Source organism: Hyla sarda, chromosome 4 (assembly GCF_029499605.1).
Source record: "Hyla sarda isolate aHylSar1 chromosome 4, aHylSar1.hap1, whole genome shotgun sequence".
NCBI classification, from domain to species: Eukaryota; Metazoa; Chordata; class Amphibia; order Anura; family Hylidae; genus Hyla; species Hyla sarda.
In genome coordinates, this window is record NC_079192.1 from 324,885,445 (window position 1) to 324,905,942 (window position 20,498).

A 20,498-nucleotide genomic window follows, 5' to 3' on the forward strand; every position below is an offset into this window, starting at 1 on the left:
TCCTGCTGCTGGAGACCCCCGGAATCTCCGCTGCGGCACTGCGCTATCATTACTGCTCAGAGCAAACTCGCTCTTTGCGTAATGATGGCCAATAAAAGGGCCGGAGAATCGTTATGTCACGGCCCTCCCCCTCAATACAAGTCTATGGGAGGGGGCATTCCTTTGGATAGGAGATAAGATGTCAAGGGGCGGACTACCCCTTTAAGGCTTGTGTATATGGCCACATTTTTGTTCTGTACTTCAACTTGTTATACAAAAATTATGAGCTTGTTAAATAAATCATTCCTTATATATACAGTATATATATATATTATATATATCTCTCTCTCTATATATATATATATATATACATATACATATATATATATATATATAAACAAACAACAAAAAACGTGGTCTCAAATGGCTGGAAGTGCTCAACCCCAAATGCGGTTGTGCATTTATACTGGGGGAGCAGATCCTGCCCTTGTAGTGAGTTGCTAGGGGCGATCCCCAGCATAAAAATGCATACAATGGAGGATGCCTGCAGCGGACTACAAGTGCCACAATAGAATCCTACACCAGATAAACGGTGTGGATATGTAACAATTAGAATACAATACAAGAATATGGGTGCACTACTGTGGTAGATGTAAACAATACATTGGCTATCCCTCAACACTGATGTTAAAATTGAGACATTCGCCAGTGTATCCTTATATGAAGGACACACCAGAGCCCGCACACCAACGCCAAGGTTTCTCAATTTGGTGTAGGATTCTATTGTGGCACTTGTAGTCCGCTGCAGGCATCCTCCATTGTATGCATTTTTATGCTGGGGATCGCCCCTAGCAACGGACTACAAGGGCAGGATCTGCTCCCCCAGTATAAATGCACAACCGCATTTGGGGTTGAGCACTTCCAGCCATTTGAGACCACGTTTTTTGTTGTTTGTTTAAAATTTAAATTTGGAGGTGTGTAAACTCCAACATTAATGCGCCTTGAATATCTACCAGGCAGCATTAAGGAAGCACCTGTGAGGCCAGGCACCCATAATAGCCAACTCAGGTGGGGCTTGCAGCTTGCCTCCCTCCTCCCATTGCATGTGTGCGTAGTAACACTGGAGGGTATCTGGAAGGAAGTTGTGAGCCAGCCGAATGCTGCCGTAATTGCCCACTGGCCCCTGTTCTGTTTATCAAGCACAGGTAGGACTAGCGTTAGGTCTCGCACCAAATTGAGAAACCTTGGCGTTGGTGTGCGGGCTCTGGTGTGTCCTTCATATAAGGATACACTGGCGAATGTCTCAATTTTAACATCAGTGTTGAGGGATAGCCAATGTATTGTTTACATCTACCACAGTAGTGCATCCATATTCTTGTATTGTATTCTAATTGTTACATATCCACACCGTTTATCTGGTGTAGGATTTTATTGTGGCACTTGTAGTCCGCTGCAGGCATCCTCCATTGTATGCATTTTTATGCTGGGGATCGCCCCTAGCAACGGACTACAAGGGCAGGATCTGCTCCCCCAGTATAAATGCACAACCGCATTCGGGGTTGAGCACTTCCAGCCATTTGAGACCACATTTTTTGTTGTTTGTTTAAAATTTAAATTTGGAGGTGTGTAAACTCCAACATTAATGCGCCTTGAATATCTACCAGGCAGCATTAAGGAAGCACCTGTGAGGCCAGGCACCCATAATAGCCAACTCAGGTGGGGCTTGCAGCTTGCCTCCCTCCTCCCATTGCATGTGTGCGTAGTAACACTGGAGGGTATCTGGAAGGAAGTTGTGAGCCAGCCGAATGCTGCCGTAATTGCCCACTGGCCCCTGTTCTATTTATCAAGCACAGGTAGGACTAGCGTTAGGTCTCGCACCAAATTGAGAAACCTTGGCGTTGGTGTGCGGGCTCTGGTGTGTCCTTCATATAAGGATACACTGGCGAATGTCTCAATTTTAACATGAGTGTTGAGGGATAGCCAATGTATTGTTTACATCTACCACAGTAGTGCATCCATATTCTTGTATTGTATATATATATATATATATATATATATATATATATATATATATATCATAAATTCACAACATCTTTGAATTGTGCAATTTAATTAAAAAATTAACCATATAAATCCATATGCAAATATACACAATATGACTGATTGATCCAATATGCAAGATTTAGCTTGCAAATAGGATGGGCAACCTAGAGTGCCAACATCTGCCAATGTGTCTGTATAGGGCCCTTGAAGTCCTTGACTACAGATGCAGCAGAGTTAAAGGTCAGACTTAGTGCATTCACACATGCAATTAATCTGCAAGGGGGGGGGGGGAGATTTATCACCCTAGACATCTTATCCCCTATCCAAAGGATAGGAGATAAGATGTCTGATCATGGGGGTCCTGCCGATCTCAGCTGCGGCACTCCAGACATCCAGCAAACTTCGCTCCGTCCCGGATGACTGGTGATGTGGGGCGGAGGCTCGTGACGTCACGGCCCCGCCTCACTCGTGACACCACGGCCATGCCCCCTCAAAGCAAGTCTATGGGAGTAGGCGTCACGGCTGTGAAGACCCCTCCCATAGACTTGCATTGAGGGGACGTGACGTCACGAGTGGGGCGTGGCCATGACATCACGAGCCTCCGGTGCTGCACCCTATGCTTTAAACGTACGCTGGGTGTAGCAGGGAGTTCGTGGGGGTCCCCAGCAGGAGGACCCCCGCGATCAGACATCTTAACCCCTATCCTTTGGATAGGCGATAAGATTTCTAGGGGCGGAGAACCCCTTTAAGTATGTTTACTTCTGTCATGTGTACTTCTCCCACATTTATCAAAGAGGTGCACATTCTTTATAAATAGCAGTAGCTTAGATATAGACAAGTTTCTAAGTGTGGGTCAGACTGGCATAAAATTGTGCAAAAATGTAAGTGATAAATCCCTGGCCCCTGTGAAAAGCTAACAATGCAATTCTACATTCAAGTTGTTTTCTTTAATTAGTCTAAATGGGTTGTGCAAAAATGTTGCAATTTTTTCACCCATTTCCCCAAAAGTTGTGATAATTTACGTCTATAAAAACAAGGGAAATGCAATATTTATGACTGTTTACTATGCTACCTCGGTGCATCTATCAGGTTTACCTTTGTAAAGCAAATAGTAAGATCTCTGGTGTGAGCATACAGCAGCAGCTGAAATATGATCTACTAAAACTGATTTCAAATGCAGTCACGTATAGAAGTTAAACAGGTCATATTAACCGCAAACACAATACCCCAGCCATAGAGCAATTGTGCATGAATACAAATATATGTATTATATGCTGTTGTCACCAGCCTGTAGCAAAAGGAAGAAGAAAAAAAAAAAGGAAAATATATGGGGGAAAAAAAGAAAAAAGTTTTTTCTTCTTGTGCTAGGAAAGGCTGCATGTTAGCGGGAGAGAGGTATAGAAACAGACAGAATTAGGCAGATAGTGTAGAGCGAGCTGGCCAAGTGGAGGATACAAATCCAAGCAATGTATAGGACGTGCTAGTTTTGCTGCCAGGCGTGAGCAAGCTATTTTTAGCAACCTTTTTCTTGCAAAGCAGGAGTGGGAGAGCTGTGAAGTGGTAGAGAGACACAGAAATGTAGTGACAGAAAAGGGAAAAGCCAAGGAAAAAACATTGGAAAATACAAAGCAACAAAGCTGCCTCCATTTCAAGAACGCTGCCTTCATCCCTACTCCTCGGTGAGGTAGGTTCCTATGTTTTATTCATATTGTGTCTGATTGATCTGCCTGCTGCTGCGGCATGTGTAGGCCTAGATGCATCCGTTCCGTAAGACATTGGTGAATGGTGAAGATTTCTGTTTATCCTTGGTCTAATGTTGGATACACGGAATGGAAAGAGCAGAAAATGCAGCCGGGTCTGTGTGTGAATGAAGCTGTCACAGCTGTGTCGGTTTCAGCACCATGACTGAGAGGACAGCTCCTCCTGGGTGCTTAGCTCAGCACAAGGCAGACACAATAACACTAGATGTGCTATTAGACTGCAGGGCTGCACTGAACTTGGCTTCTCCCCTTGCTGTTTATATCCTCGCTACAGGTGAAACAACTGCTGCCCAATGTAAATCCGTGGGCATACGGAATCCCAGGGTCATTCTCCATTGACAGTGCACGGTTTGTTTTGGGAAGCGGCGACCTCTGAATTTGCTACAAAAAAATAATGACGGCTGAAACCAATATAAAAGCTCAGTCATTGCCACAAAGGCTTATATGATTATTGACATGGTTCCATAGGGTACTCTTTAACGTTCCAATATTTAGGCATAAATAGGTAGGGTACTGCTAAACACGAATACGCATATGCACACAAATACGTAAACATCATCTAAAATTATAGCTTATTAGAAATTATTTCTATAAAATGATAGCTTCTTATATATTATTTGTATCATATGATGGCTTATATAATATTGCTATAAAATCAAAGCTTCTTATATAATATTGCTATAAAATATACCGTATTATATAATATTTATCTAAAATGATAGCTTAATATGTAATATTTATCTAAAATGATATCTTATTATATATTATTTAAACAAAATTATAGCATATTATTTATATAGAATTATAGCTTATTATATCATATTTTTTTTTAAATGTTAGCTTTTTATGTAATATTGATATAAAATTAGAGCTTATATCATATATTTTTATAAAATGTTAGCTTTTTATATTATCTTAATGTAAATGTATAGCTAATTAATATATTATTTATATAAAATTATAGATTATGTGAAATTGTAGTTTATTATATATTATTTATGTAATATTATAGCTTATTATATGATATTTTTATAAAATTGTAGCTTTTTATATAATAATGATATAAAATTATAGTTAATTATTTATATAAAATTATAAAATATATGAAATTGTAGCTTATTATATTATTTACATAATATTATAATTTATTATATAAAATTTATGTAAAATTATAGCTTATCATATGATATTTATATGACATTTTGGTTTATTTTTTATATTAAAATATAATTATAGCTTATTATATAAAATGTATGACTTGTATAGGCTTAGAAAGCAGGTCCACTACATTTCTCGAATGCCCTATATACACAGCTAGGAAAGTCACCATTCTATGACCTGGTGCAGTGTTTCCCAAACAGGGTGTCTTCACCTGTTGCAAAGCTGAGTTGTTGTAGTTTTGCAACAGCTGGTGGCACATTGGTTTGGAAACACGGAGTTAGAGGCTCGTGTAAAAAAAAAAAAAAAAAAGAACCTAAGTTCAACCATGTGGAAATAACCCAGATCAAGATGATCTTGCAGCCATTGACTTTTCTGAAGAATTAGGACCGCATTTACTGTAGCTACCATAACTGGTGTCAGACCAAAGTACTGTATGCACTTTGATACACATTACATAGATAGATGTGTCCTTTGAGCCTGTCTGGCCACCACTCTTTCAATTTTTGGATCATTTGGGTCCAAGCTCAGGAAACCTCGAAATGACTATAGAAAAAAAGTAAGCTGGATCTCACTTGGAAAGGAAAGTTAGGCCTTTTGTTTTGAAAATGGAATATATATGTTGCTTATTGTAAATTTTCATTCTCCTATACTGTTAATATAATAGGTGTGGGCGTATTAAAGGAGTAGTGTGGTGAAAGATAAATGATGCCCTATCCAAAGGACAGGGAATAAGTTTTAGATCACGGTGGTCCGCTGGGACCCCCTGCGATCTCCTGAACAGGGCCCCGGCAATCTGCTGGAAGGGGGCATGCCAACCCCCGCACAAAGCAGCGGCCGACGCACCCCCTCCATATATCCCATAGAGATTCCAGCAGACTGACGGACCCCTGTTCAGGAGATCTTGAGATTGTGGAGGTCCCAGCGGTCGGACCCCCCCTCCCAATGTATTGTCATCTATACAAAGAAATGACCCAAAAGGTTTGCCTGACTCAAGAGTTATGGTAATATTGTCCTGTTACCAAACTTCAGTTAAACTAGAAAATTGTCACAGCACAGCCAATTATGTATAATTCTGTTGGGTAATGTTTTCCATTGAAAAAGGTTGAACAGAGTCGACATATCCTGAACTAAAAGTGTTACTTGTCTGTGCTCTTCCATTTCTATACATTTAGAGCAAATTAGAAATACATTAAAAGGTTGAGGTATGCCCCTATGGAAATTATGTAATTCTTTCCATTGTGATATGATGCTCCCTGCTGCCACCCCTGTCTGTGTCAGGAACTGTCTAGAACAGTGCTTTCCAAACTTGTTGTTGCGACACATTATTGTGTCAGTGGCAGTCCTCAGGGAAAATCACAAGACCATCCTGACCTTCTGCAGCAGCCGCTGGTCTCTGTTCTTAAAGGGCCACAGCCTTATCTTGAACTGACAGCTTAAATCAGTGAGCAGCGCTGGTTTCCAGGACTTCTGACAAGTGGCGCACTTGACGTAGTGCCAAGGAGCAGAGCAGGAGGATGTCTTTTGTCAGTCCAGCCAAGAAGCCAATCCTGCACCTGAGCCTGCCAGAACGGACACAGGCCAGGTGAGAAATGGCACAAGGGGTGGGTCAAAGGGGAAAAATTAAGTGACACATGGGGGGATTAAGGGGGAGGGAAATTATATGGCACATGAGTTGATCAAGGGGGTGTGATCAAATGGCACAGGGAGATAGCAGATACATTTTTATGCTAATACTGGTATTACCTTGTGCATCGTAGGACACACAATGTAATACATGCAATTGGTGTATGGTGAGGAGTGTATCACAAAACAATGCACGTCTAAAAAGGGTGCTACCAACATGAAAAGTTCGGAAAGCTCTGGTCTAGAACAGGCGCAAATCTCTCCTACTCTGGATAGTTCCTGAAACAGACAAAAGTGGCATCATGGAGCACAGTATCAGTGGGGCACACAGCAGCTTATAAGTAGTGGAAGGTCATTTATAAATCTGAACTTCCTTCACTAGTTGATAAAAAAAAAAATTCCTCTGGAATAGCCCTTTAAATCAATTTGCAACTCTTTGAATGCCCTAACTTATTACAGGCGCAAACTATTACTTCTGTGTGCTCTCACCAATTATTTGTGATGTCAATGGTGTTTGAATATTACAATAAATACAGTGAATGGATCTTGGAGAGTTTACATTGCAAATTAGGTCAATTACTTTAGATAGTTTATTGCTAATAAACCCTATAGAGAACACAAATCAGCCATCTCAATTGACCTCATTTCCATCATTACTTAGATGATTCTATGAGTTGCTATGATGTAAATTATGTGAAATTGCACACAACCTGCTCGCAGCTTCTTACATAATTGTATTAGTAGTCTGTGCCTAAACAGCAGTTCTCAAGGAATTCATAGCTACATGAACGTGTTTGTTTTAATACAATTTCCATTTAGGTTTCACACTATAAAGTTGCTCTGTTAAAAGACCTGTTATAAACTTCCGTTAGAAAATCCTTAAAAACGGATGTTAAACGGCCGTTACAAAATCCCATTAAAGTCTATGGGATTTTTTGATTATCTGTTATGACCAGTTATAGCCCGTCATGAATAACGGAAGTTATTTGTGACCGAAGAAAAAACGGCACATGCACTTATCTTTCTTCCGTCACAAGAAACAGGTAAATTATCGGACGTTATTTTTAACATTGAAGTCTATGGCAAACGGATGAGCCTTCATGTCATCCGTTTGCACCTGGTTTATAATATCCATTATTACTTCTGAGCATGCTTAGAAGAGGTGACATCAGCAGACTCCTGCAGTGCTGAGGGACTACTACTACTCCCATCATGGAACAGACTTGTTTCCATGATGAGAGCAGTAATTCCTCAGATGCGGGAGTCTGCTACTGGCTGGGGAGGCCACATTAGTGTTTGTACTACAACCCCCATCATGGAACAGACCAAGTTTTAGATTGCGGGGGGTCTGAGAGCTGGGGCTTTGGCTCTCTTATAGAGCTATATAGAGGGGGCGTGGCGGGCTCCGCCGCTGTGAAGGAGAGCCGGGGCTCCAAACAAATAAAGTAAAACTTATCAACTAGAAAAGGATACGTTTTTTTCCATGATATTTCTTCTTTAACCTCTTAAGGACCCATGACGTATGCGTACGTCATGAGTCCCGGTCCTGCGATATAACGCGGGGTCACACGGTGACCCCGCATCATATCGCGGCTGGCACGGCGTCATAGGGAAGCCGGGACCCGCCTCTAATAGCGCGCGGCACTGATCGCTGTGCCGCGTGCTATTAACCCTTTAGCCGCGCGGTCTTCTTACCTTCTCCTGTGCTGTCCGATCGCCGAATGAATGCTTCAAGCCTGAGATCCAGGCTTGAGCATTCAATTGCCGTAAACACTGATTAATCCATTCCTATGGAGATGGATCAATCAGTGTAAAAGATCAGTACATGCAATGTTATAGCCCCCTATAGGAGCTATAATATTGCATAAGAAAAGTGTATAAAAATCATTAACCCTTTCAATTATCCCTTCCCCTAATAAAAGTTTGAATCACCCGGCATTTCCAAAAATAAAAAAAACATTATGTAAATAATAATAAAAATAAACATATGTGGTATCGCCGCGTGCAGAAATGTCCAAATTATAAAAATATACCACTTTTTAAACCGCTCGTTCAATGGCGTACGCGCAAAAAAATTCCAAAGTCCAAAATAGCGCATTTTTGATCACTTTTTATACCACAAAAAAGTGAATAAAAAGTGATTAAAAAGTCTGATCAGAACAAAAATGGTACCGCTAAAAACTTCAGATGACGGCGCAAAAAATGAGTCCTCAAAGCGCCCTGAACACAGAAAAATAAAAAAGTTATAGGGGTCAAAAAATTACCATTTTAAACGTATAAATTTTCCTGCATGTATTCATGATTTTTTTCGGAAGTGATACAAATCCAAACCTATACAAGTAGGGTATCATTTTAACCGTATGGACCTACAGAATAAAGATAAGGTATCATTTTTGACAAAAAATGTACTGCGTAAAAACAGAAGCCCCCAAAACTTACAAAATAGTGTTTTTTCATCAATTTTGTCGCATATTGTCATTACAAAGTAGAATTAGTGATGCAAAAATTAAGCCATTATATATCATTTTAGGTGAAAATTTTTAAGAGTTATGCTTTTTTAAAGTTAAGGAGGAAAAATTGAAAATGAAAAAACGGAAAAAGCCCGGGCCCTTAAGGAGTTAAGCAGGAGATACCTACCCATAATCCCTCACACATTTTTTGGGACTGGCTAGGGTTGAAACAGGTTATCAAAAATAATAATATGATTTATAAATAGTAATCCATATTGTGTTTATCTGTTTCCTGAAAAGCGGCAATTGCTGGGTCAATGTATACTTATGTGTACACAGCCACCTGACTTTATATATATATATATATATATATATATATATATATATATATATATATATATATATATATGCATGTTTATAATTTTCGTACTTGGCTTAGAAGAAAGGTCCTTGTAAATATTTACCAATAGCGGAGAAGAATAGGGGAAATAAAAAGTGCTATTGGGAGGTGTCAGCTGTTGGGAAAAAAAAGGTTAAAAAACCTTTCTTACTGACCGAATACTCTACTCACTCCATAGTGTAATTACCTATAAAACACAATAAAAATTGATCTTATAAAGAAATAATTTTGCACTGTAATAAGGCTTATAAAATTCAACAATTTAATAAATTATTAAGGAAACGTAATGATTTACTATGCTTGCACCTTCACTTTCTTGAATAACACCCACCTTCTCCTTCGGCGTCAAGCAATTTCGCAGGGCGGGGGGGGGGGGGGGGGGCGTTATGGTTGACCTTTGTTTTTCTCCCTCACCTGATAGTTGGCGCGAACACTACTGCAAGCGAAACACAGCGTCTGCATGCACACTAAGCTTTCAGTGTCCCTTCTCTTTCCCCCACATCTTCCCCCTTCTCTACATGCCATGCTTACTGCATCCCCTCTGCTCTATCTAACGCAGCAGCCAGCTGCCCAGCACCCTTTTAGCAGGTTGGTCCATTTGAATGTGCAGGTGAGTCCATTTTAATGTAGTAGGGCACAAAGTAGGGCCTGGTAGGGCCGGCAGATAAGCCTGTTTGTTCGCGATTGGGCAGTTAATCTGTCCGCACAGGTGTGTCCGCATCCTCTAATGGGAGTGTCTATTATTTATAGGAGGCAACTACACTAAGTCTTATGGGACTATATCGGGGAATAAAAAACTGTCCACTATTGGGAGGTGTCCGCTAAGGGAGACTTTACTGTAAATTGGCAATGAAGAACTACAAGGACGTGTCCCTTAAAACTTATTTTAAGTAAGGATGATGCTAGAAAATCCTAATGCATTTTTTTCTGAGGAATGACATATTGAATGGGAACTGCAAAAGTTAAAGTTACAGGCACAAAATGTATTGACTACATGCAGCATTTTGACATACTGAATATTACCACAAGGATCATGAAGTAGCATCCCATCACTGTCCTTACAGGCAGCATTACCAATTTGAGCTCTGCGGTTTGGCTAGGTCTATAAAATGAGAGTACAAAATTGGCACTAGAACTAATATAGCTATGTAATGTGTCCATGGATGTTCAATGAGATTAACCTATATGAAAATACTAAAATACGGGCTACTAAATGTGCATAATGGTTGTAAAAAACAGATAATTGCTTGAGTATATCAGCATTTTATTATAAAAAAAGAAGAATGAAGAATATATGGGGGGTGGGGGGGGGGTAACATTTTTGCTTCCTATTTTCTTTCCCTTCACATGTCAACAGTTTGTGCGACTCTTAAAATGGATACTGTTATCTGCAGGACTACTCAGCTGTTTAGGAACCACAAAACTCAGCCGTGTCCCCAAACTCCATCACTTTGGTTTGCAGGTTGCGGGAGGTTGCCAAGGGTTGTTGTCCTGGAAAGTGCCAGGTGCCGGTAGAGAGCTACTTATTGTCACCCAACACAGAAGGGATGAGCTGTAAGAGTGCACGAGGGCTGTTTTCTTGGTTTAGCCATGTATGGTGTCTAAGGACCAGGAAATTGCTCTGCACTTATGACTAAGACAAAACATGTCTTCTTTAAGAAAGATGAATGAGGATAGCTTGGCTAAACTATTAAGTATACTATAAACATTGACCTGCTAAAAGATGAGTTTTTTTTTTACGGCCTTAATGTACTTTATGGATTGACTCATATAAGCTTGGACCAAGTGGAGTTAATTAGGGTTTTTCAGGATTTTAGAGGGTTACAGGAGAGGAAAGGCCATTAGTCACTGGTTGTAGTTGTTTGGACCCAGCACTATACAGTCAATGGGGCTGGAAGCCTTCCACTGTTCATTGTTTAGTGGCGGTGCCAGCTAACTGCAGCTCGGTTCCCATTCACTCCAATGCAAAAGTTCCAGAAAATCCCTTTAAGTGCTCTTTTGTAACTAATAGCTCCTCTTCTGGAAGATGCAACAATATCCAAGTTATAGTTCCATCTAGTGTGTTGTTACAGTCAAGCTTTGTACCTACTGTGTGTATTTAAATAGCCAAGATTGTTGTACCAGTTCTCAAAGGGAAAATAACCTGCTGGGTGTCTCTATTTAATCGAGAATACTCAGAACACATACTCAGAAATATAATGTGATAGAGGCTTACAGTATATTGCAGCATTCAACTATTATGAAGGTTTTGACAGACTAAAAGTGGAATAATGTACAGTGTGTATAAGATGACTTTAAGATACAATAAAATCATTTGTTCCATTGTACTACTTTAAATCATACTTAAGACTATAGTTAATATCTCAGCGATGTAAATTCTTTAGTAAACATTTACCCCCACTTACATCTTATAATATCACACAATTTATAATACGATAGTCTAATATCATAAACATTCTAAGACATAGTTCACTGTCATATTTTCCCACATTATGATTAAGATTATTTTTCTTTGCTCTCAGAAGGGGGGCAGCAGGGAGGTTGTCAACAGGGTTGGGAAAAACCCGGCACGGATTGGGATGGTTTTATCACAAAATTAGGGCGAAATTGAAAAAGTATGAAATTTCACAAATTTATGGGACTACAATAATTTTACGCTTCACCATACTGCAAAACAGATGTGGTAACTTTATTCTATGGGTCAGTACGATTCCAATTATACAAAACTTGGATAATTTAAATAAAAATTGTAAACTCTAAAAAAAAAAAAAATAGTGCATTGTCATGTTCTGACCACTATAATGTTTTATTTTTTCACCTATGGAGCTGTGTTAGGCTTTATTTTTGTGTCATTTTCAACTGTAGTTCTGGCAATTTAATCACTTTTTATTAAAAATTTTGGCAATTAGCACATTTTTTGGTGTTTATTGTTTATGCTATTAATCGTACACAATCAGGAATGTAATGATTTAATAGTCCAGACATTTACGCACACGGCAATGCAAAATATGTTTATTTATTTTTTTTACAGCATTTTAGTGTTTTATTTGGAAAATGGGAAAATAGGGGTGATTTAAATCTTTTTTAGGGGCTGGATTTTTGTTTTATATGAAAAAATCTCTTTTTACTAAGATATTTTTTTTTGCTCAACAACCCCCCCCCCCCCCCCTCAGAGGCCTACTATAAGCATCCGATCGCTTACATAGATTAACAATAGAACATAATGCATTACATAATGCATTACGTTGATCTATCGGCACTTGATTGCTATAGCCTGCCTTTTTATACAATTCAAATAATCTCTTCCACCTTGAAGTTTATTCCATATCCTACATTCATGTAACATACAGGAACACCTTGCAGGCGGACTAACTCACTTATTCTAGTTTTATCTAATTTGGTCTTTTGTCCAAATTCCATGGGTTCTCTACTATTGTGTGAGCTGCACATTTTTACGTATTCTGAAGCAATGTTATGTTTATCGCATAAGTTACATGTATAGATAGATTGAACAAGTAGATGATATTCCGTAGGCTGGAGGATATCTAATGAGCAGTTATTGCATACAAGCAGCCTAGGAAGATAACGCTTGCCTTGTCAGACAGCAGAAACATTATGTTTCATCTTTGTTGTTTTGCTGAATTTCTAAAATATTCTCACAAACATAACAAAATCATGATGCCCAGACCAAAGCAGATGTCAAATTAGTGGATACGGCTGCCAGTCTCTGTTCTTTGTACTAGTGAGCATAGAAACAGATTAGAAGCAATGTAACCAAGGCAAAACATGGGCATCCATACCTAATAAAGATGAAGATGCACTTTTAATGCATCCAGGACAAGAATGGAGTGCAATTAGACAGACCCATTACCTGTGTATTAACACCCATAGGACACTGTATTTGCACTGTTTTGATGTGGATATTTCCATAATTAACTCTCCTGGCATCTCATTTGACTTATCAGGCATTTTCCATTTCACAGACCTTATGTAATTGTTGGTAACCAGTGATGTCAAAAGGCACAGCCAGGAAATCAACCATTTCCTAACCCCTTTAGATGACAATTATAGATAGTATTATAGCTCGGCATGAAGAACGGGATTCTACATGTTGATTCTTTTTCTTCCTGTTCTGTGTGCTGCGTCTGCTATGATATATTTCTGCCTCTTAAAGAAATAAAGTTGCAAAAAAAAAATATTGATGTAAGTGAAGGAACATTACTTGACTCATTGGAGAGAGTTTATCACAGCTATAAAACCCTTGACTTTTAAAGTGCAGCCCCATGGGATCATGTTAAATGTTGTATTAGGGAATAGCATAATGCCCAATGCCCTAACACATTATTGTCCAGTTGTTGTGCCTCACATTTCTATGTGTACATGTGTCCCTTTTGAATCAAGAGCTAAAATTACTGCTTTATGCAGCGGTAAATGCAAATGATCCAGCAGAGTCTTGCAATTACGGTTTATTGGGTATAAAATCACTACATCAGATAGGTGGTAGAAAAATACTGGACGGGTTTCGGACAGAGATCCGTACTTTGTCACAGCTGTGACAAAGGACAGATCTCCGTCCGAAATGCGTCCAGTATTTTTCTACCACCTATCTGATGTAGTGAGTTTATACCCAATAAACCGGAATTGCAAGACTCTGCTGGATCATTTGCATTTTTCCTGTTACGTTGCGCACCTGGTCCGGGCACCTGATCCACGCAGAGAGCTGGGGGTGGTGAGCTGACTTTCACCTAAGCACTTTATGCAGCGGTGCAGTCAGACCAAATGACATTGAGTACCAGTAAATAAAGGGCATAACAAATGTTAGAGTCAGAGTGCCCAGAGTAACTGAATAGAGTGCCTGAGAGACCTACTGTAAGTTGAGAAGGAAGGCCACAATTCAATTACTGTGAGACCGGAGGGCAGGAGGCAGATGCAAAGAGACCGAGAAGCTGAATATATGTAATAGTTTTACTATTTTTACTATTAGACAGTTTTTGGTTATCTCCACCAATGGCTTTAGAAATAAGTACAGATACTAAGTCATAGAAAACCGGTGCAGCACGCCAGCTCACCCCCACGTCCGGCCGATGCACGGAATGGTGTGGGTGAGTAAGGTCCGGTGACCGGGCCGAAACATGTCACCTTCCAATTGTCCTGTGTACCAGGGATACATGAATGAAAGCACTACGTTCAGAAGAGTCGTGCAGTGCTGGATATTTGCTTTCTGGTCACAGATACTAAATGGAATGTCTTTCATTAGATAAAAGTAAAAGTAAGGCAAAAGCACAGCTAGGTAATGTATGAACACAAACAGTGGGGGTAAAGTGTAACCTGTGCTGTGTGCAGGAGAGAATGAAAGATCTTTAGTAGCATATACCCACAAGCTCAGCCAGTCTGCCTGCTGTAGATGATCCACAAAGGTAAATCAAGGCTTCCTTCTAATGTCTGTGCAAAAAGAAAAAACTACATAGAGCACTGTCACTTACTAGCAGTCCTTCTATAATGTAACACTGCAACAGTTCCCAGTTTTATTCAGTGGCCAAAGCTGGTAGATTAAATACTACTGACAGGGTGCCAAGTCGATATAAAGTGCAGGAATAAATTTCCACATATGAAGAGAAAAGGGCTCGCTTGCACTCACCATCCTCGTAGTAGGTATCTTCACGGACCCTCCGTACGGCCGGGAGGCATTAGATGTGGGTGCTCAGATGTGCCTCTGAGCTTCCACATCTTATGTCTCCCTGCCGCACGGAAGGTGCATGAAGAAACCTACTACGAGGATGGTGAGTGCAAGCGAGCACTTTTCTCTTTATACGTGGATATTCCTTCTAATGTCAGACCACCCATAAAGCTCAGGTTAGCTGTTCCTTGTGTAAATGCCAGTGTACTTACTTTTGTATGTATGCTTTATACTGCAGTGTTATCTCTCTTTAGCTTTTTAGCAACAGCAGTAGTTCAGTGCTTAGTATAAACCATTCCTTGCTGTGATTCTGCTATTGCTTTCCATAAACGAGGCTTGCAAAGACTCAGAACCAGCAGTGGAGATAGTAAAATCACATTGCCACCACACTGAAGGGTTAATATAAAAAGCAATGCAGGTTCTAAAATGACAGATATGTTTAAAGTTTTTTTTTCTCCACTATAATTCCAGAGGAAAATGAAATGTCAAGTAAAATGAAGAAGGATCAAGCAAAATGAAGAAGGAAAAACTTTCAAGACAAATCACTAGGTGCATACAGTATATTATCCTGTTATGCTCGTCTGCAGGAATTAACCACTGTGATAGACAGACCTTTATTTCTAATATTTAGTATTTCATAATTGCAGTGTCTGTTCCACAGGACTGGTGCAAGGGGGTTGAAAAGTGATCCAGGAAAGTATAGGCCTGTGATTTTAACACTATTGAGTCGCAATTCTAGAGTATCTCAATGAAAAGAAATGTATAAAGGTGCATTTATGCCTTCAATAAGTGTTGGTCGAAAAGAGTTAACACAGTTCCATATTAGCCTAAACACATGCATAAGAAAGAAGAGTAGACTTCAGTAAGACAGGGGTCCTTAATAAGCAGTGGCTTCTCTCCAAGGAGAACTAAACAATCTAGCTTTGCAATTCAACATGTCTGATTTGCGCCAACTGCTTTAACTGCATATAATAAAGGGTTCATGAGATTTGGTCTTGTCAAAGTAATCTAATAAGCTCAGGGGTGACAGTCATTGGACATCATATACCTTGATTGAAAGAACTTTATTCGTCATTCAGTCATCATTACAAGTCATACAATAAATTACAATGAAACAAAGCACGACAGTACAATATACTGCACATATGTAGCACCGTACCACATGCTACACTAACACTCTGCTCCATCAGTCGATATCGAAGAAACAAAGTAAAAATACAACAACATGTTACAGTCTGTGATCGGGGAGGGGCGTGGGATCAATGGGGGTAGGGGGAGGGAGGATCACAGGGTCAAATTACTGGGCAAACGTATGGGAATGTAGGGGAAGCAGAGGGGTGTTAATCCTCTTCTTCATCAACGTCCAGACAACGTCCAAGATGGAATAGTCTCTAAGCCGGCTGTGGACCAGCCTGCGGCAGTCCTAGACAGGCATGTCCTCCCTGTTGTAGATGAGGAGATTATTGGCCAGCCATATAGCTTCCTTAAAACAGTTCATAAGGCAATGGGCCTCCTGGATGGCCTCCATGTCGTAAACCCAAGGAAAAAGTCTATAAAGCACCGAATTGTATGATAGGTTGTTCCTGGGTACCAAGTCTCTAAGTCCAAGTTCCAGGGCGTTCAATAGGCCCTGCGCAAAGGGGCACTGCCAAAAGACATGCATAGATGTTTCCTCCACATAGGGGCCCCTGGGGTAGTACCTGGTTTTGCACAGGTTACAGATATGCATAAATGACCTCAGAGATAGTCCCCCCTGAATGGTCATCCACGACAAGTCCTTGTGTCCATTGGTTAGCCTTGCAGAGGCTACATTGTCCCAAACAGTTTCTGCAGTGGCCTTTGGAATCCCTGCAATGAGCTCCAGCAAGTCCTTAGCTCTGATGAGCTTTTGAACAGTCTTAGACTTCCACAAGTCGGACTTGAGTTCCTCCAGTTGGTGTTCCCCTAGGAACCGGACGACATCCCTATAGAACCAGGGAGTGTGCCAGTTGTAAGGGATGGGGCTGTCCCACTTGTCCCAGCCAATCCTCTTCCAGTGGGGCAGGAGAAACAGGCGAGACATGGACCTGCCCATGGAGCCTTTCTTTTCAACCAAAGTCCTCTGCATGCTGACACATGCAAAAGAAGCCCACATCAGAGTAAGGTTATCAGGAGCTCCCTTCCCACCCTTGCTGGGCTCCTTGTACATCCATTTAACTCTGTCCATTTTGCCCCAGATGAAGTGAAACACAGTCCGAGCGATGGCCCTGCAAATGGTGGCAAGAGGGGGCCATGCCAGTGCGGTGTACTGTAGCACAGGCAAAACTTCACTCAGCAGGACAAGTGTTTTGCCCTAATAGGGGATAAGATACATTAGGGCCGTAGTACCCCTTTAAAAGAAGTTACGAGTATATTTATTCTTTATATTTCTGTCCCTGTCTGGTTCCTGGCCCCTTACATTAATCTAGCAAGAATGTCTGGAGAAGGAGGGGTCACCTGCAACCTAAAATGATAATGATAATGCATAAGTGGGATACAATAGCAGAAACTAGTAAACAAGCCAGAATCAAGAAGCATATCCAGGTACTCAGAAAAGTCAGGAGTACGGAGATTAGTGAAGTCAGGGTGCTAATGTCAGGAACCAGGAGGTAGTTAGACTAAACCAGGTTATACACAGGAACTCAGGAACAGAGGTGGGCACTTGGCAGTCAGAACAAAATACAATGGCAAGGAGGATGTGGACTAGGTGCTTTAAATAGTCAGAGGGGCTGGCTGATAGCAAACAGGTAAGAAGAGGTACTGTAAGGCTAGGTTCCCACTGCAGAATCTCTGGGCAGAATTTCTGCCGGAGATCGAGCTGGGGGCACTAGGACCGCGTGGACTACATTGCCATCCCCATAGATGGCAATGCATTTCTGAGCAGATCTCCCAAAAGATCCATCCAGAAATGCATTGCAGTCTATGGGGGCAGCAATGCAGTCTGCTCCGTCCTAGAGCTGCCGGCTTGATCTCCGGCAGAAATTCTGCAGTTTGAACCTAGCCTAATTGGTTAATTCCTAGCTGAGCAAAAAAACTACTCAGATTGGGTACATACTCAAATTGGATCCCCATTACTAGTGGAGATTGTAAATAGATTGCAAAGTAACGTATCCATTTTTGTATATATTAAAATGTGAAGTGGTTGACGCAAGAAGACAGTACACTGTTACAAATGAATCTGAATATGTTGAACTCTCTAAATCTTGAGCAGAGACGTGGCAAATAATAAATACAGTGATACCTCTCCAAAAGAGCAGTTTATTCAGAAGATCATCCCTATATCCAGACCAAATTTTGTATGACAGACTTTCAGCCATACATATTACATAATGGCAAAGAGGTTCACTGTATAAGGTAAGGCACACAGGAAACGAAAATCCGTGCCAAGATTTCTTAATGTTAACACAAAGTGTAAAACTTAGGAATTTTAGTTTCAAAATTATAAATCTGAATATATTTAAAAACAATTGAAAGAAATAAAAATGTTAAACTTGGATCATAATGCTTAATGTGTTACAAATTAGTGGCATGCTAGAAGCAACAGATGGCAAGGATGCGTAATAATGAGACAATGTGCAAACCAATGTGGCACCAATGCCAGTACCAATGCCAGTATGCTATGTGTCCTCAAAAGAAGATTCCCTAATTAAGAAAATTCAATATTCTTACCCAAAAACATTTCAAGGAATAAGCAGGGAATGAATAAAAGGATCAGAAAAGCATACTGCATTGGTAATAAAAGGATGAACAGCCACCATTTACGATAATGTAAAAGATGCAATGAATGTATAGGCGTGCAGTGGAGTTACTCACCCAGAATACAATGCCAATGGGGAGAGCCATCTGTAACCTGCTAAATTGTTGAAAGACATACGCTTCCCACCTCTTAGATCATGCCTGGCAGAGGTAGTACAGTGTGGGAGGACTCCAGTGCCAGTATGTGCACGTAGAGGATTCATCAATATAAGTGTGACATGGATAGCAGAAAATCTTGTAAAAATAACAAATTATACCACATAACAAATAAACAGAAAAAGCCAAACATAAAAGGAAATAATAGTAATGTAAAAAATATAATATAATGACAGAAGAAGCAATCATAATAAAGATCTCTGTATCTGTAAACATCTCCTGGCACACTGAGTCAAAAATACATTTTGGAAACACGTCAGTGCATGTGCATACTCAGAATGACGTAGATAGGAAATACTCTATGAACTTACAATTCATAAGTCTGAAATAGCCATATTGTGGAAACCACAGATAACAGGAAACCCCAGATGGAAAACAGAATAAAATCACTGTGCCCAGGTGGGTTTATGCAAATTTATCATAAAGGGTTTGAAAAAGAAGCACTGCACGATGTAAAGACAATTAAAAATAAAACTGGTGAAGACAGAGATGAGACTGTAATGTCCGTGTCTGACCCGAAGGGTTAAACTTTTCTGAGCTTTAATTTAGTTTGGTTGCTTACTCCGCCCTACCTATCTGAGCAGGTCAGCTTACCATTCTGAGATCGAACCTGTGTAGCTGGCTATTTAAACCTGCAGTGTGCTTCTAGTCCTGACCATTGAAAGACTGTTTAGTAACCAGCAATCTTATAGTATTTCTGACTTCCGGTTTTGATCTTTGGCTTGGCTTTTTGACTACTTTCTTGCTTAGTGTTCTGGTACTTTGCTTATTCCTGTTATCGACCCTGGCTAATCTGACCTTGCTTTACGTTGTGTTTATCTAGATTTATTTCTGTTAGTTTTGTGTGCCTCCAGCTGTTTCGCGACTCTGACTGTTTTGTATTTGATTATTTTGACAACAGTGCACCAGCACTTAGCAGGGAGGATTTGTCATCGTGGTTGTCGCTTAGGGCGGATAGGCAATAGGTAGGGACAGTGGCTGTAGGTGAGTTAGGGCTTCACTGTTCCCTGCCCATACGTGATAGAGACACTCATAAAAGAGTAATTCAAAGGACACACAATTATGTCACATATGGATTTCTATACATTGGCTACATTTTATTTTATTACTAAATTAATTTATATATATATATTGCTGCAAAGGCAAAGAAGAGCCCAGGGTACATCAAAGGGGGCATAGATGCTTGCAATGTGAACATAGTTCAACCATTTTACAAATCTCTAGTCAGACCAAATGTGGTATATTGTGATTAGTTTTGGTAGTGTATGAAAGAGACTTAGACATAACAAAGACTATATCAAAATTAGCGTTGTTTAGTGTAGTTAGATGGATTAGAGGTGACCTAATAACTACACTAGAGTATTGAGACTATTCAGTTTGTCACTGGAAGTGTAATCATCAACTCATGTAAAGGCTGTGTTCCCACATAGTTTTTGGACCATTTGGTGCCCACAGCGCTGTTACTGCCACCACCA

The 20,498-nt window shown here is 40.2% G+C and overlaps 1 protein-coding gene across 2 annotated transcripts in view; it reads left to right on the forward strand.

Annotated features, from left to right (window-relative positions):
* The first annotated feature begins 3,482 nt into the window (after positions 1-3,482).
* Positions 3,483-20,498, forward strand: part of CPLX2 (complexin 2) — a 171,716-nt gene continuing 154,700 nt past the window's right edge. The window contains exon 1 of one of the 2 annotated variants that reach the window (XM_056574977.1): positions 3,483-3,701. The gene's annotated coding sequence lies outside the window, so the exon portion shown is untranslated. Of the gene's footprint in view, positions 3,707-20,498 lie in introns of both variants that reach the window. The other variant, XM_056574972.1, reaches the window with a different exon arrangement.